Source organism: Peromyscus eremicus, chromosome 1, assembly GCF_949786415.1.
Source record: "Peromyscus eremicus chromosome 1, PerEre_H2_v1, whole genome shotgun sequence".
NCBI classification, from domain to species: Eukaryota; Metazoa; Chordata; class Mammalia; order Rodentia; family Cricetidae; genus Peromyscus; species Peromyscus eremicus.
The window spans coordinates 108021331-108045605 of record NC_081416.1 but is presented as its reverse complement, the minus strand read 5'-3'; the positions used below and the strand labels follow the sequence as shown (position 1 = coordinate 108045605).

Sequence of the window (24275 nt, the reverse complement as noted above, 5' to 3'; positions counted from 1 at the left end):
CCGAAGCACTAAGCTAGACAAGGCTAGGCAAAGCAAACGGAGGCCACATGTAGCTCAGTGTGACCCCAAACTCCTGGCCCTTTTGCTGGTCTGCAAAATCAAAGGATGACATTTACAACCCCAGAGTCCTCCCAGTGCCTTTGTACTAGGAATATATGTGTGTGAGAAAACTGAGTGATAAAGAGGATGCGCTAAATATTCTGAAATCATTCATTTCTGCTTAAACAGGGTCGTTGCTGCCTTTCTTTTCAATTAATAAAATGTTTAAAACTAAAAAGGCACATGCCTGTGCTTTTCAGGAGAGATGGTTAGAATTTAATCATCAAAATAAAGCTTAATGTCAGCATAACTTTCTCTTAAAATGTCTGGCCTCACCTATAAAGCCCCATTCTTTTCTTCATCGCCTGGCATACCTAACCTTTTACCCTTTGTCTAAGATATTCTCCCCCACTTCCTTCCCCAGAATAGATGTCTTCCACTAGTCCTTCAGCTCTGAGATGGTTCCACGCTGTATGCCTTCCCACGCCTACATAATCATAGCAGTACACACAGGAACTCCTCCAGGTTAGTTCACTCACTTTAAGACACCCCGTGCACGTTCTCTCTACACTTACCACACTAATGTGTAAAGTCACACTTAGTTCTCCACTTTCCTCACTAGACTGTAACCAGGAGAATGTCACCCTTGTTCACCTGACACATTATGAATGTCTTATAAAACTAATAAATAAATAAAGTCAGACCAATATTTTAACTAAATAGATTCAGAGTGAAGACGTTGAAGTATTATATTTGGCCAAGAATACACATACATAATACAGATGTAGTGAGAAGGGTCTGGTGTACAGACAGATGATTTTCTAAGTGTTGCCAGCTGACAACAATGTGTGTATCTAAGCCAACTTTGAGACTGCAGCAACTCTAGTCTTTTATAATAGTATGTCTTCCATGTAGCGGCCACTAGAGGGCAACATCCTCAAACTCTGAACATCCTTTGGGGTGGAGAGAGAATAGTAAAATGTTTTCCCTTTTTTCTGATTAAAATGTGTATGGATAATCTTATGTTTGTGGTAGTTATAGGACCTGTGGGCTGTAGTTTCCATGATTAGGGGTTTAACAGTTATAATTACCTTTCTAGTGTGAAATTAAAACCTAGATTAACTGTGATAATCACATCTCCATGCACTGCAAATATTATCTTACACGAGCCTCCTACCACACTGCCAGGGAATACATTCTTCTCCCAATCTCTAAAGAAACCATTCAGATTCAGTAGCACTAAGTGAGTGCGTAGCTATAAGAAATCAAAGTACCTATAAAGAATTACTAAGTACTTAGATGTATCAGGCATTTCCCATTCCCTGCCCAGTCAGATAGCTGGGGAGGAAGGAATATCAAAGTTGTCCCCAGCAGCACAGAATTGGCAGTGTATCCTTAGAAGAGGAACTGTGTGTGGTATCTGTGTGTGACCACAAGATACCATTTGGTGATGATGTCCGAAGGGTCTATCTCAGGCCTGTCTGCAGGCATGGAGCCCTAGGGCACCCTTCTGTTGTCTGTACCAGCTGTGCCTGCCTGGCTTTCATAGGCCATTTGAGTTGCTGTGTGTTTACAGGGGACTCAAAAAGTCACAGGCTAAAGATCATGAACATGAATTATTAGATTACAGGGCAGAGGGGCAATTGAGACGTCCTAAAGAGAAAGGATAAAGCAAGGGTAAGGGAAAATGGAGTAAGAATTAGCCGTAGCAACACGGGATCGTACCTGTAATCCCAGTACGCTGGAGGCTGAGGCAGGGGGATTGGCATGAGTTTACATTCAGTCTGGTGTTTGGGATGGGACTGTGTTTCAAATCATGAAAAACAGAACAATCATTAGATGGAGTGAGGGCCATCTGTCTGTGAAGTAAGAGTGAGTCTGACTTCGCAGAAGCTAAACTAATAATTCCAAAAATCAGAGTTTTCAAGCATTGAGGAGGATATGGATTCACAGAAGGGGGACCAAACTTGTTTACTGCCTTAGTCTAAGTAAACACCAGCAGTGCCTTCTAAAGGCCCTCAGGAGGCCTGCATGCACCAGGTACAGCCTTGCACCTAGTTCCAGAAGCAGGTTAGGTGGAGGCATTATTAATCCAAGGGGCTTCTCCCTGAAAACTTCAGAAAACTTGGCCTGTATCTGGCCTGCTGCTCTCTTCCATTCTTTTCCCCCTTGCACCTCCTGACTGAGCAGCCAGCAAATGGGATGCAGGGATGCCACTGACTGCCTTCAACATGGGAGCTGTGGGAGTTGTCTACACTGTCCAAGGGGCTCTGTCCCAGCAGGTGAGTGGGGACAGTGAGAATGTGTATCCCACACAGGGCAGAGGACTCTTCACCTCTGTTCTCATGCGGATGACTGTCAAGGGTGAACTTACTGAGAATTTTGCTGCAAAGGATGTCAGTCATCACGGTCAGATCTTCATTATAGGAACTACATGGCATGACTGTCATCACCGTGCTCAAAGGCCTGTAGGGCTGCTATGAGGAAGGACCAAGATAGTGCCTGTTGCATTTGAGTTTCTTCGGTACATGGAAGGAGTTAGTTAGTTGGTGTTGGCTATTGTTTTGGTTGTTGTTGAAGGACTTGCCAGGCTCTTGTATGAAATGGATGTTGACTTATCTACACTGCCCTAGAAAGCACAATCAGAAGCAAAGGAGCACCGAGAAAGAGGCTATGAATTCGGTAGGTCTCCATCGTGGAACACCAATGGTCTTCAACAAGTCACGTGGGCTCACCCAGTCTCCACACCTAGGCCAGCGATTACTCACTGTAGCTGCTCAGTCTACTAACACTAATATACCCAACACAGTCTCATGTACCACGATGTAGTTGCTCATGTAGAAGCCAGTAGATCAATGGTTCTCAACCTTCCTGATGCTGCGACCCTTTAATACAGTTTCTCAAGTTGTGGTGACCCCCAACGATAAAATTATTTTTGTTGCTACTTCATAATTGTAATTTTGCTACTGTTGTGAATCATAATGTAAATATCTGATATGTAGTCTATCTGATATGTGACCCTTGTGAAAGGGTCCTTCTATTCCCAAAGGGATCACAACCCACAAGTTGAGAATGACTGTAATAGACAATCCATAGGGATTCAGAGAATGTATCACAAAGCACTCCTGCGATAGGTAGAATTTTGTTGTTGTGTCTTTGTCTGGACTCTTAGTATCGAAAATATAACTTGTCCTCACTTTAAAACTTTCATCATCTAATGTGGCATAAAGCTGTCCTTCAAATGGACATTCATTAAAAATTATTCCTTTAGAGGCCTTACCTTTTCTGAAGAGTGGATGAGAGGTGGGACTGGGGTAGGTGTGGGAATGGGAGAAGGGATGAAGGAGGAATTGAGATTGGTATGTAAAATACAAAAAAACCCCACCTTTTTATAAATAAATAAATAAATAAATAAATAAATAAATAAATAAATAAATAAATAAGAAAAAAATTATTCCCTTAGAATGCTATTTGGTTTCCATGGTAACTAGATTTTGTTTTAAGTTTTTGTTTTCAAAGAGTAAAAGGAGATTTTTGGAATCAGAGCATAATTTGAACCCAGCTTCTCTATTAACTAGATGTGGGGTCTTTGATGAGCCACCTCATCTATAAAATAAAGCCAATGACTTTTGACTCAAAAATTCTTGTGGGCATTCATTGTACCATGGGGTATGCAATACCCATCACAGTTACCAAGGTCAAGTGGTCTGCGTCCTTTAGTAGCAACACCAGCTGACCCAAAGTTAATGGCTCTGCAAGCTGAGCTGGTCTCGGCTCTAAGAGCAAATGTCTCGATTTTTAACTGACGGCTTCATCTGGGCCTGGTGACATGGCCTAGGTCCTACCACATAATCTGAACTCTAGTGTATTTTCACACTTCAGTTCTGACTTGTGTATTGCCCAGGGGTCTAATGGTCTCAACTCTTGTTCTGCCCTCTCTCAATGGAGGAAGATGAAATAGTTCACACTGAGGTCAAATAAGGTAAACAATCCCAACTACCTGTGTCAGCATTTTAGTAGTATATGTTTAGCCCAAGGTTAAACAAATTAATCTTAACTATCAGATGATATAGTTCTCAGTAACTCTAAAGAATGAATTGCAGAAACACAGTGCTCTGTAGCATCTCAAAAGCAAGTAGATAAGGTTGTGCTCTCTCTAATGGGGGCCTTGGATTCTTACAAATCCTCATATATGGTACAAGCCGTGGCACAATATAAACAATCAGTAAATGTGAATTTAAATGGTTGGGGTCATATCAGATGCTCAGCTATACTGTGTGTGTGTGTGTGTGTGTGTGTGTGTGTGTGTGTGTGTGTTCACATGTGAGCATGTATATGCATCTGTAATTATTAGAGATACCGTTCCTCAGAAGCCGTTCATCTTGTTTTGTGAGATAGGGTCTTTCATTAGCATGGGCGAGTTCAGCTAGGCTCTGGGCCACAAAGTCCCCAGTGCTGTGATTATAGGTGACACTGAGCTTTTTACTCGGTTCTTAGACTTGAACCCAGGTCCTCTTGCTTGCATGGTAAGCACTTCACTGACTGACCTATCTCCCGAACCTGTTCATATATGCTTCCTAGCCCACACAAGCACGAAAGACAGACAGGCCACTGAGAGGAAGGGAGTTGGAAGAAATACAGTCACAGCACTTTTCTTCAGCTGGAAACAAAGTAAGAAATGGTTTGTCTAGAAAATGTCGTGGGGCCACCAAGATGGCTCAGAAGGTTAAAGAGCTTATGTCAAGTAAAGACAACAGGATCCCTAGGAGCCAGACGTAGACAGAGAGAACAACTCCCATAAGCTGTCCTCTGTCCTCCACACGGGCATGACCACACAAACACACACACACAACCCATACACATAAAATAAATATATATATATATAAACTATAAACACACACATGTGCATGCTTAAATGAGCAAACAAATAAAATAAGAAATGTTCTGTACTGAGGAGAATCATAAAAGTGAAATTTGAATTAGACTTTCTAAGACAAGGAGGCCATGAAGCATATGGCAATTAACAGGGCAAGGATTTCTTGTCCGTAGACAGCACCACACTAAGACATGGTCAAAAGCTTCAGGCAGAGGGTGTTCATGGCAAGTTCTTCCAGATAAAGGCTCATCTTGAAAGCCTATACCACAGGGTCCATTTTCCTGTCTCCCTTTTAATTTCCTTTGATGAGTTTAAACACTTCCCACGAACCCTCTCACACTTCCCCCACACACTCCCAGTCCTGTCTCCCACATATTCGGTGCGGGAAGTGGGGTTCTCTGTGTGTGTGTCGTGATCTCCTCTGATCTCTTTCTGAGTATGCCTTGGAGCAAGTTTCAGCTTAGCTCACAGCTTCAACGCTGCTCCTTTAGATTGGCTCTTTTCCTTAATCGCCAATAACAAATATAGATGTAGTGCCACCTCCCGATTTCCCAAGGCAAAACTTTCACATTAAACTCATACACTCACCTTCTAAAACTACTCTGGCAAGAAGAACCAGCCAGATTTAGTTGGCAATTTTGTCTTTAAGCTAAGAAACAATGTCCTGAGTTTTACACACCAAATAATGGTGCTGTTGTTTTGACTAGTAACTGCATACCCCGAAAAACAATTTTTAAAATTTGCCTTCTATTCATATTAAAAATACAAAATTAAAATTTCTTCTAGTGATTATTAGCAGTGGTTTGGAATTAAATGATGCAGAGTTGGCACGTTTCTAGGTAAGTGTTTCCAGTTTCATGAGGTTTGCCCTCATGTGGATTTGTCTTTCTATGGATCTGAACTTGTAAAATCTATATGTAGAATCTTCACAGACACTTGGATCCTAGAACTGTTGGTTAGTGACAGTCGTGGAACTAAAAAGTAACTTTCCTTGGCTGCTCATTTGAAAAAGATGCTTAAATGAAACAAAAAGATATTATTTAAATTCAATGTGTTAAAAGAACAGCTGCCATTTATTGAATGGATTTTTATATCTTAGTCTTTAATATAATCCTGTTCCCCTTTGGACGTAGATATTTTCATCATTGCCTCATAGACAAACAGAGTTAAAATTCCAAAATGTCAAGCTATGGGAAAAGCCCATATACTTTCCTTTGCCCCACAGATAGATAGATTAGATAGATAGATTAGATAGATAGATAGATAGATAGATAGATAGATAGATAGATAGATAGATAGATAGATGATAGATAGACAGACAGATAAGATAAGATAAGATAGGATAGGATAGGATAGGATAGGATAGGATAGGATAGATAGACTAACAATAGATCAATTCTATGAAATACAGTACCAATTTTCATCCATGTATGATAGTACACATTGTTTGAGTTATTTTCATACAAATTTTTTATTTGCTACATCTTAGCTTTTGAGATAAAATCCTATAAAGTAAGGTGTGCTCTTGTTGACAGCGAGTGCCTCAACAGTAAACGCTGTCTCTTAAATATGCACAAGCTTGGGACATGGCAGAGGACCTATTCTTACCAAAAAAGTACTTCTAGAATCAATTATCAAGTAAGTAAATATATGTTTTTTATAATGAAAGATGTTAAAAGAGGTATATAGTTCTTTGCAGAATCAAGCACTATACAAATGCACACACAAAATCACAAACATCACAGAATTCTAACTACAGAAAAATTTAGATGGATCCCCTTGTACAATATTTTTGTTTGTCTCATAAAGTGATGAAGGCTCAAAATTCTAAAGCTAAATGGTGGCAGATTATAGAACCACAATCAGTGAAGAGTTTCAAAATGTCACTTGTCCCTGAGATTTGGAGCCTATGACAACATAAGAGGACTGATCAAAATTAGCATGTTACCTTAAGTGACTTCTGTTTTTCAGCAGTGTGTGTGTGTGTGTGTGTGTGTGTGTGTGTGTGTGTGTGTGGTGTCTGCATGTGTGAATGTATGTATGTCTGTCAAGAACTGCAGCTTCACTTTTTTTTAGAGAAATAGTCCCTTGATAGCATACAGCTCTTGATAGATATCGTCATTAGCCAAATAGGAGTTTTGCCTTTGAAACCAAACTTATTTACTAACATTTGGATTAATTAATGTTCTGAAAAGAAATTTACAGTACCAGTTCACAAGCTAAAATTTTCTTAATTAAATATAACAGATAAAGTTATACTCATTTTCCCTAGAAAATACAGTGTAAATTATGTATTTTCTTGTTGAGTTATATGTGTTTTATGAACATTTATTGGTCTCATGCTCATCCAAAAAGCCACACCTTTTTCTTATTTACCTCACTTTCTTATTATACCTATCTTTTGGGAAAGCAATACTCACAAATAATGTATTCTTTGCAAATGGGAGTTCTGCATGCAATAATTACCTATTACCTAGTACAACATTCAAGGTTTTCATTTTTCTCCAAATACAGCTTTCTCCTATGGTTGAAGAAACCATATTTCTAGCTAAAGTCCACACCAAAATTTTAAGAACGTAATGATGATTTTATACTTTTATGAGTAAACGAAGCAGGGTATGTTGACACACACCTGTAACCCAGCATGAGAGGCTGAATGGGAGGATTTTGAGGCCTGTGTGACTACAGAGATGGACTCTACTTCAAAATAGGAAGGAAGGGCGAGGATGACAAAAGATAAGCAAGAAGTAGAGATTGCAATAGAAATGATGGAAATATTGACCTACACACATATCCTAAAACCTGAAGTAGAACTGGTACTAGGCAAGGGATAAGGGGTGGGAGGGAAGGAAGCATGGAGTCTAGAACCTTCGACCTACAATGATGACATTAAGGAGCAGGTTGAACATTCAGTCTGATCTTTGATATGCAACAGGGCTCTACATTAGACAGCGATGGATTTGAAAGAGTGTCTAAAAGCAGTTCCAGGAGTCAGCAATTCCCAAGGAGCTTTTCCCAGAGTGCTAGATGGAAAAAAAAAAAACATGGCAAGGCTTATCCTAGACTTGAAGCCACAGAGCATTAGATATAAACAGGACAGTCTGAGATAGCATTTCATAACTTCAGTCTGGATAATTCTGCTACTTCAGTATGGGAAAACAAGTTCCTCTGGCATGCCCCTGTTTGACATTTTCTTTGTCTTGATGGAATTAGGACAATTTTTATGAACCTTTCACATTAAATATTCAAGTAGATAATGCAACTTAAAAAATTCTACAGTAAACACAGTCAACTGCAGTCTGCCCTCACATCAGAGCAGGAGAAATCAGCTAGGGAAGAAAAGGAGGAAGGTGGAGGCAGATCCGTCCAAGGGAGCAAGCAGGAGAAATTCAGCCATGCCAGGAGGAGAGTAAAGCCAACTCAGACAGCCAGGGAGGAAATGTGAGGCAGAGAGGGTGAGGGAATGTGGTCCCTCCTGGTGTACTGATCAGGAGAGGATCACAAAGGTGAGACCCTAAGTGTAGGACAGAGAGGAATAGAGAATGAGGGACAAAGAAAAAACTGCTCAAGAATGAAGGGCCCCCCAGCTTTGCAGTGTTGTGTATGTGGTGACTCTTCCAGATGGCATGTGTTTGCAAAAGAGAAATCATTCTGACTTCATGCAGTTGCTCAATGGACAACGGAAAAATAGAGCATGGAGAGTTTAAAGATTCAGAGTCATATTCCGGGTCCTGAGAAACTCCCACTGATGATAACAGCAAGAACTGGTTGTGTATATTTTATTCTTGGGCTGACAAGTGGAATGCAGTAGATGAAGCTTTCGAGTGACAGGTCCCTGCTCCCTGCAGCCTTTTGTGCTTCTCCCTGTCCTTACTGACTTCATGCTGGACAGTCCGATCCCACAGATGTGGCAGAATCTGCTCACCCCTTACAGCTGGCCTTTCCCAAAACTGAGTCCAGTGTGGCTCACAGTTAAGGAAGGAGATGGGTCGGGAGGTGCAAGCTTGGTCACAGGATTATTACAAATTTGATGTTAAGATGCTCTGGGAGGCTGTGCTATCTGTGATGCCCAAAGCTGCAAAGCTGCGGAGAGGAACTACCCCGTGTCCTGATCCGTTGCATCCAAAGGAAGCAGCTCCCCCAGACAGGACTCCCACACGCCTGGAGGGACTTTTCCATAGCTAGAAAAGCATTAACCCACGGTGATGACAGGCACTAGCAGGATTTGGGGCTGCTCTTAAAGTCACCTTTTCTTGATATACTGAGGGATCCTTGAGTCTTGTGCATAGAGAGAGGAGTTTTCTCAGCGTTGGTAGCTGTTTGAGGCAGAATGCCACCTGTAAACCTGAGGCAGCAACTATCAGGTACTGTAGAGAAAAAGGGGGACATAGAAGGAGAGAGGATAGCTTGTATGTCACACAGTCTGAAGCCCTTTTCCTTACTCTGTTAGTTTGGAAACAGGTACTGATCTCTCTGTACCTCAGTTTCCCCATTTTGAAAGTTACCTTTAGTCTAGGTCTTAGAGGAACTAGCAATAGAAAGCCTAACAAGTACCTTCTTGATATATGATCACTAGTGTTTTCTTTATTAATAATCACCTTTCATGTGAAAATTCTGGTCACAGGCCATTTTTTAAAAGCTATCTGTCTGGAGTTTAGATAAATGCCCTATTTCACCCCCTCTCTTTCCTTTTATACGCTCCTGGTTCTCTATCCTGTTCACCTGTTCTTTATTGGAGGTTAAGCTTATGCTACAAACTGAGCCATGGCGACGATCGTGGTTTCCTGGTGCTGTTTTCTAATTAAAGGAGTATGGACTTACAGCTCTGTTCACCTCCAAGCTCCGGCAACCAGCCATGGAAACTCAGACTTTGCTGGGGAGCAGCATTCTGTGGGGAGCAGCATGCTGTGTGCTAAATTGAGAGGCCTGGAAAGGAGGGAATTGGTTAGCAATTAGAAAGGATTTCAGTGACTGAAAAAAAAAAAAAAAAAAGGAGGGGAGGACCTTCCCTGTCTATGTAAATGGAAAATTTTCTGATGCTTACAGTATCCACTGGGGACCTCTGAAATGCTGAACAGCCAAGGCTGTTTTATGAAGTCTTGATAAACACTGGAGAGAGTGGAGGAAGAGCTGGAGGAGCAGGCTCCCAGAGAAGGCATACTGACGGCAGCCATTGTTCCTCTTCTGAGTTTCTTTTTGCCTTTTCCAAAGAGTTTTGAAATGTTTCTATAGCTTCCTCTAAATCTCCTAGTGTTCAAAAATCTTTTATAAAATCACTGACTCTTTGGGTTCCCAAAAGATGACATATTCAAGATGGAAGCTGTGACACAGGAAGCTCTGCCCAGCCCGTCGCCTCTTCCGTGGGTTTCTGGGTATCTCTCCTACTAATACTTCTCACCTCAGTTTCTTTCCTAGTTTGTCACCCCTTCATTATTAGCTACTGAACTGGATCTTTAGAGTTCCTAAGAGTCAGGGAGGATATTTACCAGGTACAAATAAGTCTATAGTCCTTCAATAATAATTTATAGTGACCACAATTTGTGTACCATCCTGGGAATGCAAGAAACCTAAAGCAATTGAAGGACCTGCCTTCATGAGGGTTACAGTCTAGTTACTGATATTTATTCATAAGGAAGGGAACAGATAAAGGAAGCAAATAACAGAACAAGTTATGTAGTATTGCCTACTTTTTAAACAGTAACTATCTCTGGAGGTAAATAGTGTGGTTTTGAATGATCTATAGTCATTCACTTGCATATACAGGCATGTAAGAGATAGGACTATAGAAGGTGAGTTTTTGTGTGTGTGCGTGTGCGTGTGTGTGTGTGTGTGTGTGTGTGTGTGTGTGTGTGTAGAGGGGGGGTACAGAGAGGAGTTATATGTTCAATTCATTATCAATTGTTACCTGAAGGTTAGGATAGAAAGATGTCTACAGTTTCTAGTACTGTTATTATTATTATTATTTTGAACTGTTTTAATTGCTTAAAAATAATAAGACACTAAAGGAAGAGAAAACTTTGTGTGATGCTGCTGGCTTACAAGGCTGCTGACCAAGTGAGTTGCACTTGACCATCAGCATGACAGCAAAGCCAGAAACGTAAAACTTAACCTTGAAATGAGAGAAAATGAAGGCATCAGGGAATTGCAGGAAATAAGAAGCTGAGCAGGGACCAGGAGGAGATCCACAGGAGCAAAGCCAGAATGGGGATCTGTGGAAAGTTAGCGGCTGCTGGGAAGGTTTGCTTAGGAGCTCGAGGTACGTCATGTAGAGCACCAAACACTAGAATTTTCATCTGGACTCGGTCACACATATGATGAATGACAGTGACAAGCAATTTTATCCCCTGGGCCTGAGTCAAAGTATCTATGATATGTGAGGACTGGCCAAGAAGAACTCTAATACTTCCCACGTCAAAGAACACTATGGGCTGAAGAGAGTAAAGAGTTGTGACAAATGTCTTATTGTGCAAAACCTACAAATTTGCACATGGGGCTGAAGAGATGACTCAGTGGTAAAGAATGCTTACTACTCTTGCAGAGGAACTTCATTCTTTTCCTAGAACCCACATGGAGGCTCACAACCATCTGTAACTCCAAATACAGGTAATTCGATGCCCTCTGCTGGTCTCTGCAGGCATTTACATGTGTGTGGTTCACATAAACTAACACAGGCACATACTCATAAACCTAAACATAATACATACATACATACATACATACATACATACATACATACATACATACATTTGAGCTGAAGAGATGGCTCAGCAGTTAAAGAGTAATTGTTGCCCTTGAGCTGGAGAGATGGCTCAGTGTTTAAGAGCACTGACTGCTCTTCCAGAGGACCTGAGTTCAATTCTCAGCACCCACAGCTCAAAACTATCTGTTATTCCAGTTCTGAGGGACCTGATGTTCTCACACAGACATACATATAAACAAAACACCAATGCACATAAATGAAAATAAATCATTAAATTTAAAAAATTCCTGAAATATTCTTAAAGAAGATACCTAGGAAATTTGAATAAATATGTTATGTAGCACAGAATTAGTTTTCGTTTTGTTAAGTCCTTTTGGTAGAAAATGACATGATGGTTATACAGAAAACATCTTTACACTGAGGAGATATTTTGCTGACATGCTATGTCGAATTGGCAGAAGGTCTGTGAAATTATTCAGAAAAGGTGATGGTAGCTGAACCTCTGGACCACTCTCTTGGTTCCGATAGAAAGATAGGTAAGAGTTAAAGAAAGGAGTGGAAGAACAAATGTTCTAAAACTTCAGGAACTATTGATTCTTAACGAAAGTTCTGTGAGATTTCAGTGTACCATTCTCAAAGTTTTCTGTTACTTGAAATTGCTCAAAATAAATTGGAAAGGAAATCTATTGTAACAGTCTGGATCAATATTTAGGGCTTGTGTAGAAAATTAGCTAAGAACAAAATAAAAAGACAGCTTTGAGGGAATATAGATTCCTAAATATTATTTCTCAACAGTAGTGGTAAATGCAATCTGATTTTCAGCCTTTGCATCTATTTAGATGCAGCAATGAGATTACAAAACCCTCATTAGTGAATTAATGAGACTAATAGATAGTACTCTAGGATGTGTGGATGGAGCCTTCTTTGCTGCTTTCAAATCTGTGTGCTATTTTGTGCAGAATTTAGGTAACTTAATTTAACAAAGTTCATTGGGAATTGGAATATTATGTGAAAGTTATGTTGGTGGCCAAAAGAACACAAACTTCAATTCCATCATTAAAACTGCTTCATGGAGCCATCTGACTGGTTCCAATCCTAAAATCATTGTCTTCCAATAGAATTGGACAATGTGAAGTGTCTCCTCCCTCATGGCATCCTCTCCTTTCATTTCTTGGATTGTACCTTCTTTTGTTTGTTTGCTTTTTTGTTCGAGACAGGGTCTCTCTGTATAGCTCTGGCTGTTCTGGAACTTGCTCTGTAGACCAAGCTGGCCTCGAACTAACAGAGATCCACTTGCCTCTGCCTCCTGAGTGCTGAGATTAAAGTCATGTACCACCATGCCCAGCTGGATTATAATCCAGCTCTTGACTGGTGGTTTTCATTCATCTTTGATGGTTTCCTTTTCAGTTGCTTTGGGGTTTGTTTGTTTCCATGTTGGTCATATTTTCTTCATGTTTCTTTAGGAATCTTGATCCCATAACTTAGCTTTAATGCCAACAAAGTACAAAGTACATAATTATTGGATATAGAGTAGATACTCAGTACATGTTTAATACCTAATATATGAGTCTGCAGGCTCATGACTACCAAATTCCGACTTTCTCCATATCAGCCCTAGTTCTCCCTGTGCGTGGATTGCTTACTCTGCACTGGAACAGCTGCACTGGGAAACATCTCAGACTCAGCGTGTGTAAAGTGGGATGGGTCACCTTTATCCACAAATCTTGAATCAGCCTCACGTCATCTACTTAGATACCCTGAAGTCTATCTGCCTAACCTCTTTAAATTCTTATTTTCATTTGTGTGTGTCTGTGTCTGTGTGTCTATTGTGTGTCTGTGTCTGTGTGTCTCTCTGTCCTTATATCTCTGTGTGCCTGTGTGTGTATCTGTGTGTGTGTCTCTGTGTGTACCTGTGTGTGTGTCTGTGTCTGTGTGTCTATGTGTGTGTCAATGTGTGTCTGTGTGTGTGGTGTGTGTCTGTGTATGTGGTGTGTGTCTGTGTATGTGTGTCTATGTGTGTCTGTGTATCTGTGTGTGTGTCTGTGTCTGTGTGTCTGTTCATGCAGTTAGTTCTCCCTGCCATGTAGTTTTCAAGGTCATCCAGCTGGGAGGCAGGTGACTATCCCTTCTGAGCCGTCTTTGAGGCCCATTAATCCCTGCTGTTCTTACTCCATTATCACTGACCTTGTGAGTTAAAGTCATATGTTAAAGTTATATTTCTCTTTTTAAAAAGCTTCATGGTATAACTTTTAATATTGGTATGGTTACCTGTGATGACTTAAAAATCATGCAGACCTTACTGTAGGCTTTAAACATAATCAACCCCTTGCTTCAGCATTTCTCCCCCACCTAGCCACAGTAAGGCGGCCATTTAAAGCATCCATTAGTATTTGGTCGTGTGGTCTCTCATAACCAATTCTCTATAATATCTTATATCCTTACACATGTTTCTATAGACAATTGGAATTATATACAAATACCCCTATATAACTTTCTTTTGACTTATCAATGTATCATGGATGTTTTTCAATTTCAGAATCTTACACATGTAAGCCCCTCAAGGCACACTGGTGGCCAGGCCCCTCCCCTGAGGACCTCTAACTGCCAGGTTCTACCCACAGAACACTCTAACTGTCCTACAGGCTGGACCCAGTCCCCAACCTACAGAGTAAAAAGCCCATACTCTGTCCTTGAAATCCCCACCCTGGAAAGCTGTACCCTGAAAAGTTACACACACACACACACACACACACACACACAAGAAACTCTATATAAACCCTGCCCTCTGTTCAGTTCCCTGCTGTTTCTCACCCTAGCAGAGGCAGCCATCTTCCTGGGTTTTTCCCTCCCAATAAATCTCTTGTGTGAGATTTGTTGTGTGGTGTGACTTTGTGGTATTCCTTGGCTCCTCGCAACTGCCAGGATACCTTTCCATCTGAACTGTATGACTTACATTTGGTAACAAAACCCAGTTTCCCCTTGGAGGCCTAAGCTGCACTGGGACCCTATCCCTCATCTCCAGTCCACCCACAACAGACTGACTCATCTTCTGGCTCACTGATTGCTCAGTACCCCATCCACCAATGGCAATTAGGTAAGTTTCCTTTTGGGTTGATGTAAACATTTCCCTGAGTCTGAGGAAGTGATCATTGAGTATCCTGTGCCCCTCTGGTACTCTTGGAAGCAGAAGTACTCCCAACATAATCTTGCAGGGTATGGCTAGCCCTCTATACCTGACCCCATCCCTCAACCTATGGAGCTGCAATCCCACAGCTTCCTTAGGCCCAACTGGACTATTTCATCCCTTCCTGCCTTCTTATCCCACCTACCCTTCAGAGCTGCCTTCAATCCCATGGCTTTTGTGACTCCATTCTCCAACTTTTTCCTGTGAATGAGACTCCCCTCCTAGAGCTCGGTTTTCATCCTCACCTTCTGGCATCTGCAAAAGCCCAGGTACCAGGCACTGAGGCTCTCCTCTGGCTTAGCTAGGCTAAGATCCTGTCTTAGTTTGAGTTTCTACTGATGAGGAGACACCATGACCATGACAATTCTTATAAAGGAAAATCATTTAAGTGGGGTGGCTTACCTTTTTAGAGGTTTAGTCCTCTATTATCATGGTGAGACATGGTGGCATGCAGACAGGCATGGACTCAGGGCTGAGATGCCTACATCTTGGCTTGCAGGCAACATGAAGTTGTCTGTCTCACTGGGAGTAGCTGAGCATAGAAAACCTCAAATCCCAACCCCACAATGACACACTTCCTCCAACAAGGCCACACCTACTGGGAGTAAACCTCCTAATAATACCCCTTCCTTTGGGGACCGTTTTCTTTCAAACCACCACATTCCACTCCATGGCTCCCAAAGGCTTGTAGTCATATCATAATGAAAAATGCACTCAGTCCAACTTCAAAAGTCCCTATAGTCTACCTCTGTGGACAAGATTGTTATTCAGAAAAACTATATTGTGAGTGGCCACAGCTGTGAGAAAAGCCTTGTCAAAGCAAGAGATAGCCAGTGCTTCATCCAGCCAAAGAGGTCAAAATTGTTCTGGAAACTTTGGTGGTAGTCGTGGAGGCAGTTTTGGTGGCAATGGCAATTTTGGTTGAGGAGGACACTTCTGGGGTCATGGTGGCTTCAGTGGTGGTGGTAGACAAGGTGGCCGTGGATATGGCTATAATGGATTTGGTAATGGTGGAAGCAGTTTTGGAGATGATGGAAGCTACAATGATTTTGGCAATTACAACAATCAGTATTCCAATTTTGGACCAATAAAGTAAGGAAGCTTTGGAGGCAGAAGCTCCGGCCCTTATGGTGGTGGAGGCCAGTACTTTGCTAAACCACAAAACCAGTGTAGATATGGTGATTCCAGCAGCAGCAGTAGCTATGGCAGTGGCAGGAGGTTCTAATTACATCCAGAATACAAAGCTTAGCAAGAAAGGAGTGACAGGGAAGCTACCGGTTACAAGACATTTGTGAGCTCAGCCAAGCACAGTGGTAGTAGGGCCTAGCTGCTGCAAAGAAGACATGTTTCAGACAAGACTCATCCACACTGGTCAAAAAACCTCCAGGACGGTGTTTACAACTAATGGTGTTAAAAGGCTATTGTAATTTCTGTTCTGCAGAAAGTGTAAAGCATTCCAACAAAGGGTTTTACTGTAGATCTCTTTTCATCCATGCTGTTGATTGCTAAATATAATAGCTGATCATGATGCTGAATAGTTGTGTCTTTTTTTCTAAGTGCTGTGTAAAGTTAGTCTACTCTGAAGCCGTCTTGGTAAACTTCCCCAACAGTGAGACGTTAGGTTCCTTTAGGGTCGTGTCAAGTTCCATTTGGAATTTATAATTGCTTGGGTGGAGAAGTCATTGTCTTCAAAAAGCGTGGTGTAATTAAACTACCAGTTATTGTTGTAACTTTAATGAGTTTCACCATTAAAAGGGTCATCTAAGCAAAGTCACAATTTGGCTATAAAATGGTTGTTGACTCGCCCTATGCAATATCAAAATTGAATAATGGTATCAGATAGAATTACAGACGATGAAGTTTGTGTACTATCCACTATCGTGTGTAATCAGTAAATAATTTAATTCTCTTGAAAAAAAATCCTCATAGTCAATAACAGTCACAAACTTATTTACAAGGCTAAAGTTCAAAGTCTCTTCTGAGATTCATGCAATCTCTTAACAGTAATCACCTATAAAATCAAAATCAAAAAGCAGATCACATACTTCCAACATATAATGGCACAGGATATACATTACTAATTCAAAGTGTAGGGAAGGGAGTATAGTGAGGAAATACTGAACCAAAGAAAAACTGAAAAACAGTTGGGCAAACTCCAAACTCTACATCTCTATGTCTGATGTTAAAACATGCTTCATATATCCAACTCTTTTCAGCTTTGTTGACTGCAACACTCTTCTTTCTCTTGAGCTGGTTCCACTCCCTGTTAGCAGCTCTCCTTGGCAGGTATCCCAGGGCCCTAGCAACTCCAACATCTTGGGGTCTCCAAGGTAATATAGGCTTCAACTTCACAGCTTCACACAATGGCCTCTCTAGGCCTCTATTCAGGGACACCCCTGACACAGTTCTGGCCTTAGTGGCTTTCCTTAGTTGCTGCTCCTTGACTCTAAAGCCAGAACCACATGACCGAAGCTGCCAAGTTCTGCTGCTTGCTGGGGCTAGAACATGGCCTCCTTGTTCAGTTACATCTTCACCAGCTTTCTGTTTTCAGTGGTTGTCTTCACTGCCTAAGCTTGGCTGTCCTTGAACTTGTTCTGTAGAACAGGCTGGCCTCAAACTCAGAGATCCCCAGCCTCTGCCTTATTAATGCTGGGATTAAAGGCATGCACCTAGCTCTAAGCTTTTCTTTAATTCCTTTTCATAAGTTGAAAATTTAGCTGTTGGGATCTTGCCCTGAGGTCACCATTCCCTTTGTTCTGTTTCTTAATCTATTTATCTCCTCTTGAACACAGGATTTAGCTCCATTTCAGTTCCTGAATTTCCTTTTCTCCTCAAATTTTACATTTTCTTGCTCTTTTTCATTATAAATCTTATTAAAGTTACCACTAATAACCACACAACAGAGTCTATATAGGCTGTTTTGGGATTTCCTCTGCCAACAGAATTAATCCAAATCTCTTCACTGTAGCTTCAGACTCTTCAGACAAGGGCAAAAAACAGCCATGGGCAAAAACAGCCACATTCTTCACCAAAATATCACAAGAATGATCTCTAGGCAACATATTAAAATTCTTCTTCTCTGAAATCTCTTGAGCCAACTCTCCACAGTTCAAATTATACTCAGCGCCACAGTCTTCCATTTTCCTACTAGTATGGCCCATTATGCAGCACTTGAAGCATTCTACTACTTTCCCAACCCAAACTCCTAAAGTCCATATCATTCCAAACAGAAACATGGTCCAGTCTATCACAGCAATACCCCAGTCCCTGGTACCAACTTCTGTCTTAAGTAGTTAAGATTTCCATTGCTGTGAAGAGACACCATGACCATGGAAACTATTATAAAGAAAAAACATTTAATTGGGGTGGCTTACATTTTCAGAGATTTAGTCTGTTATCATCATGGTGTGACACGGTATTGTGCAGGCAAACATGGTGCTAGAGATGGAGCTGAGATTCCTACATCTTGACTTGAAAGCAACAGGAAGTTGTCTATCTCACTGGGTGTAGCTTGAGCATAGGAAACCTCAAAGCCCATTGTCACAGAGACACACTTCTTCCAACAAAGCCACACCTATTCCAGCAGAGCCACACACCCTAATAGTGCCACTCCCTTTGAGAGCCATTTTCTTTCCACCACAACCACTGACCCCCACTGAGTGTGATAATGACCCACTGAATGGCTTGGTCCTCATTTGGTCCTCCCTGAGTCCTTGGGATGCCCGCAACTACAGGCTACAGTGACATTTTTTTTTCTCCTCTCTCATCCATGGGAATGGCGTCTTCCATACCCTGTGGTTCCCCATTGGGATGCCTCTTAAAAAACCTCCAACCTCTACACCTGGCACCTGACCTGAAGGGCCACAAATTTATTCACTTTTGCAATCAAATTTGGCCTCAGTAGCCCTTAGATAATCAATCCAAAGGGCAGCCTAATGACACCCTAGATTCTAATATTATTTGGGACCTTTACAAATATTGAGAGTGATCAGAGAAATGAAAAGAGATTCCCCATTCCCTATTTCTCTTTTCTCTGTTTCAAGCCCTGTTTGTTTTTGTCTGGTCTACTCCATCTCCATGGTGTAAATATCCTATATTTTAAATTACCAGTTGATGGATCTGTACGCTTGTTGCAAAGTAGGAGCCTGGAGCCATACCTAACTGAAGGGGGAGAAAACAAAGGAATAGTCCAGTTGCAACATGCACACACCCTGCACACACTCTTCACTGGCTGGTGCATCTCTCAGCCCTCTTCTGCAGTACCCCTTGTCTATAGCCAGAACTCAAATATTTCCTATCTATAAGACTTCTTTGTTCTCAGCTTACTGGATTTAGTGTAATGGGGATTCAGATGTCTTTTAGGTACGAGTGGCATTAGACTGTAATTTTGTGCTGTCTCATTCCAATTAAAAGCTGGCGCTGGGTTGAGGTATGGCTCCCCTTCTCTAGACTCAAGCATGCTTGTTTAAATGTTTCTTCCAAAATCTCTGTCCCATATCAGGTGAGACGCCTGACTATGTGACAGAGAAAGGAGAGCAAACAAAATAAAGGGACAGACTACTCCCAATAGGAACTATTGGCATACTCATACTCTTTTGGTTTTTGAAAGGTTTAGCACCCCAATAAGCCTCTCTGCTGACATAGCAACCCAAATCAGACCTAATTAGAAAAGCCCCGGTTTAATGGCTAAAGTGTTCCCAGGTGATTCTCCGGCCCCACATAGAGGAGACAGGGACGAGAGGCCCAAAAAGTATGTGCCTGTCTTCTGGGATGCAGCTTAAATACCCTGTAGGAGTGGTCTTGAGCCTCTCTGGGGGAGGAGGCTGGCTTTGAAGGGGAGGGTTTGGGGAAAGAGATGGGGGAGGGGAGCTAAGGTGGATCTTCCACCAGAATATTCCAGACTCTTTGGGTATATGGATGCCAGGGTGCCAGGGGTTGAGGTGGAGCTCCCACCCAAACAGTTTTAACTCTCTAAAACTTTTGCTGAGGTATAAATCTTATCTCAAGATCTGTAAGACTAATGTGTAAACTTTCTGTACCTTAATATTTGTAAGCATATTGGGTATGATTAAAACCCTGTAAAATTTATAATGAAGGGATTAATTTAAAACTCACAACACCGGGGTTGGTAGCTAATCTATACCATAGGTAGTATTCAAGGAAACATGTGGCTTCCTGCCATCTTAGCTGCTGTCCCCCCATTGGGATGGAGGCAGCCATGTGGCTGACAGCCATCTTTATTAGGATTGGAAAGGATGGACTTTGCCATGTGACCTTACTCCCATTTTGATTAATCAATGGTTGGCATAAGCCAACCAAGGATAAAACAAGTCTTCCTAGCTATAAAGCCCAAACCAGATGATTTTTCCACTATTTTTGATCACACTAACAAGCCTCCCCCTTATCGGCCTCAACCTACAGTCCCTTCTCTTCCTCTCTAGCCTCTCTGGTTTCCTTTTCTCCCTCCTCAGCAACAGGCTGCCCACCTAGTCAGGGCTGAGGCAGTCCTCAACCAGGACCCTGGATGGAATTACAATGTTCCAGGAAGGTATCCTTGCTAAGGGTCAATTTGTTAACTTGCCTTCTGGCTGGTCTTGGCAAGACCACTCTTAAAGCAGTGAAAAAATCCAAGAGGTCATCCAGGACAAACATGATAAGCCAACACAATTCCTAGACTGCCTCACAAAGGCCCTCTTACAATATATCAATCTGGATTCCAAGACCCCAGATGGAAATCAATTCCTTATGACTTACTTCTTCTCCAAGAGTGAGTTTCCCTGATATTAGGGCCAAATTTAAATGTGTAGAGAAAGGACCCCAATTCCACAGGCAGAAGTCTTGGCCATGGCCTTTAAAAGGTGTACTATGAGAGGAATGAAAAAGCTTCAAAACAAAAATATCTGATGCTAGCAAAGGCCTTTTGACTGGCCATAGCAACTGCTCAGGCTCCCAGGCCTCCAAAAGCCTAAGAATCTCTGGGCCCCTGTTCAAATGCAATCAGGAGGGTCACTGGGCCTGGGCCCTTTCTGAACCCTTGTAAACCACCCAGACCATATCCAAGGTGCCATCCAGAAGGGTATTGGGGTATTGACTGGGGACATCAAGCCCAGATGGCCCTTCAGCCAACCTCCTAGGTTTGGCCATGAATGACTGAGGGTCAGGCACAGGCTCTGTTGGCCTGACCGCTGCCATCTCCATCCGGGAGCCTCAGGTAAACATTATAGCATCAGGGGAATCTACCTCTCTCCTTCTGGACACTGGGACCACCTACTAAGTCCTAATAGAGTTTTAGGGACCCACCTCTCCTCTTTCCTCTATTGTCAGAGCAAGGGGACAGTTTTACCAGCCTCACCAAACTTCACCAAATGTATCACCCAGGCTCCATACTCACTGTCTCTCTCCACAGCCTCAGAGGACTTAGTTTCTTATCTCTGACCTCTAAGAAAGAATCTTCCATCCCCACTTCTTCCCCCTTTTAATACCCTCATCCTTGTGGTTTAAAAAAAAAAAACAACGAAACCTACCCCTTGGTTCAAGATCTCTGACTTATCAACTTAGCAGTGGTTCCCCTTCACTCCATAGTACACAACCCCTGTACTCTCCTCTCCACCATCCCCTCAGAGACCTCCCATTTCTCTATCCTAGACCTCAAGAATGCCTTCTTTTCCATACCTTTCAATCCCCATTCACAAAATATCTTTGTCTTTACTTGGACTGACCTGGATACCCATCTTTCCACCCAACTCCCCCTCAGGGGTTCCAGGATATCCCACAAATATTTGGCCATCCTCTTATTCTCTTTATCTCTTCCTAAATCCAAGCTTATACAACACACAGCCAATCTTTTCCTTTGTAGTTCACCCCTGCAAATTAGCCAGGCTGACACTTCTACCTCATTAAACTTTCTGCCAGGTATAGGGTCTCACCTTCTAAGGTCCAGCTGTCCACTCTTCAGGTTAGTTATCTGGGATTAGCCATCACTCTAACTCACAAGGCCATTGTCCTAGATAGAAACTCCCTCAGCTGGGCAGTGGTGACCAGCCAGGCGGTGGTGGTGGTGCACGCCTTTAATCCCAGCACTTGGGAGGCAGAAGCAGGTGAATCTCTGTGAGTTCTAGGCCAGCCTGGTCTACAAAGTGAATTCCAGGACAGCCAGGACTGTTACACAGAAAAAAACCTTCTCTTGAAAAACCAAAAAAGAAAAGGAAAGAAAGAAACTCCTTCCAGCGGAGTTCATTTTGTGACCCCTCCTCTCTTCCTCTACAGACTCAGATCTTATTAAAGCTTAACTCTTTTACTACAAACAGCTTGGCTCAGTGCATTTCTGTGGCCTAAATTGGCATGCTCGATTTTCAATGGTGGCAACTTCTACCACTACACAAGCAAATGGTCTGAAAATTTTTTATAGCTAAACTTGCTCTCTCTTCTATTTCTTTCTAACTACACCTGTATAGGGTACCTCTTACATGTGGATGTTTATCATCCAAGAGACCTCCACCTTTAACCAACAGCCTGTCATAATAGGGTTGGGAATTTGCTCTCTATCAGGCTGTCCAAGGCCAATTCAGTTCCCTATCACTCCCTTATCCATCTCTCCTTCCCCGGGGCCTACCCCTATGCCTGTTTTATCTATTTTTGTATGATAATTCCTGTCCTGAAAACAAAAATTATAAAAACAGGGTTTATTATAAGATTTAAAAAATGATGCTTGCTTAATGAGGTAGTAAAGCTGCATCTCCATGTACTCATACAAGAACGTACCTTATACTGTAGCCGAACTTTGTAATATAGGAGTCACCTAGGTGGTATTAGTTTTAAAAAGACATGAAGGGGTCATAGAGAGAAACTGAGACTTAGCACTGTGTGGCAAAACTGAAATACCTAAAGAGAGCCCAGAAGAGGCTATTAGTGAAAACACAGCCCAATTGCAATAAGAGTCTAAGAAAATGCTATGAAGGTCTGAGCATGTAAAAACTTCAGTAAGTTCTGAGGGTCTAAGAAAGCATATAAAGGTCTGAGGATATGAAAGTTTAAGTAAGTTCTGAAGATATAAGAAAGTGTTTTAAGGCATGTAAGTGAAAGTTCCGAAGATATGAGAAAGTGATTTAAGGTAGCGAAAAATGTTTTAGATTTCTACCCCCACCCCACCCCGCCCCATCCTACTGTTATATTAAGGTCTCAAAGGTTTAGGAAACCTATACTTTACAGTTCAACCAGATTTCTGGAGACTGCTCACCAGCAGGTTGCCAAAAGGAGATACTTGTCCCTATAACACCTAAATCAACTTCTAAAACACTTGTCCCATGCTTGCTTTCTCTCTGATCAAGCTAGCCATTGCTGTTGACATTGGCCAGAGACTTACAGAGGTTGCCCTTATTGGTTCTATAGGAAACATGATGCATATTCAGAAAGACATCCTATCTTTTATGCAAAATGATCAATCTTTTATATTCTAATTAATGACCCATGCTCCCCAGATGGGAGATGGTAGTCATTGGTTATTGGTGAAATTATTAAGGCCACTCCACGTACTTAAAAGGGAGGTTTATTTAGTGGCGTAACTTACAAATGAAGGGATAGGTCGGTTGCAGGGTCTGGGAAAGACATAGCGCAGTCTAGTGGTGTTCTCTGAAGAACTCTGCTCAGTCTACCTCCAGCGTCCAGGGTCCAGGAACCAAGAGAGGTGGCACATCCGGATCTCAGGTCTTCAGGGTCCTCTCTTGGCCCTGCCTTGTAGGCATGACAGTTACCGAAGCCTCAATGGGGGTTGGAACTTCCAGATCAAAGCTGGAATGGCTACCTACTACAACTGGTATATTTTACTATAGTATTTATCACAGCTGCCCATCAGGCACGATCAAAATAGAGAGGGTGCACATCCCACCTTCTCAACCCTTAGGTATAGACACAATAGAAGAAGTGGTCCAAAGTCCTTCCATCCCTAACATCACTCCTTTTACATGATATTCATCCCACATGCCTGTCATGCCTTCGCTTGTTTCAGAACTTAAACCTCTGCATATCAGTTATTGAAAAACACTTTGCCTGAATGCTTCAGAGAGTCACAACCACCGTTTGTGACTTTGCCCACTGTCTTATTAGACTTTCTCACCTGGTCTCTCATTAATTGTTCTAAACAAAATACCAATACTGGCAATCCCTTATCTCTCCCACATCTCTCTCTTAGGTATCACAGACTGCTTTAACTCCTCAGGAACATGCTTTGTGAGCACAATGGATTCCAAGGCGTGCAATAATTCCTTAACCCTTAGTACTACCACCCAGCCCCTGTGCCCAAACATTCACAATGCCTCAATTCTCTATGGCACTCAACTTTATCCCTGCCTACATGCTGGGTAGTCTGTGACTTGTGCCCTGGTGTTCCTTTTTCCAAAACTAGGGGTGGTACCCAGTGAAGAACCCTTGCTGATTCTCATCACAGGGTTTATAGCAGCATGGCATGACAAACAAGCAGT

General features: G+C 42.0%; 1 protein-coding gene and 1 long non-coding RNA gene across 7 annotated transcripts in view; one reads left to right on the top strand and one right to left on the bottom strand.

The window, feature by feature from the left end:
* Dlg2 (discs large MAGUK scaffold protein 2) overlaps positions 1-24275 on the top strand; it is an 857262-nt gene that overhangs the window by 533922 nt on the left and 299065 nt on the right. The window contains exon 1 of one of the 6 annotated variants that reach the window (XM_059271402.1): positions 14309-14709. The exons of the other annotated variants lie outside the window; for them this stretch is intronic. The gene's annotated coding sequence lies outside the window, so the exon portion shown is untranslated. Of the gene's footprint in view, positions 1-14308; positions 14710-24275 lie in introns of those variants that run through there. 6 annotated transcript variants of the gene reach the window in all.
* Positions 1-24275, bottom strand: part of LOC131917557 (uncharacterized) — a 110003-nt gene that overhangs the window by 18270 nt on the left and 67458 nt on the right. The window lies entirely within an intron of this gene.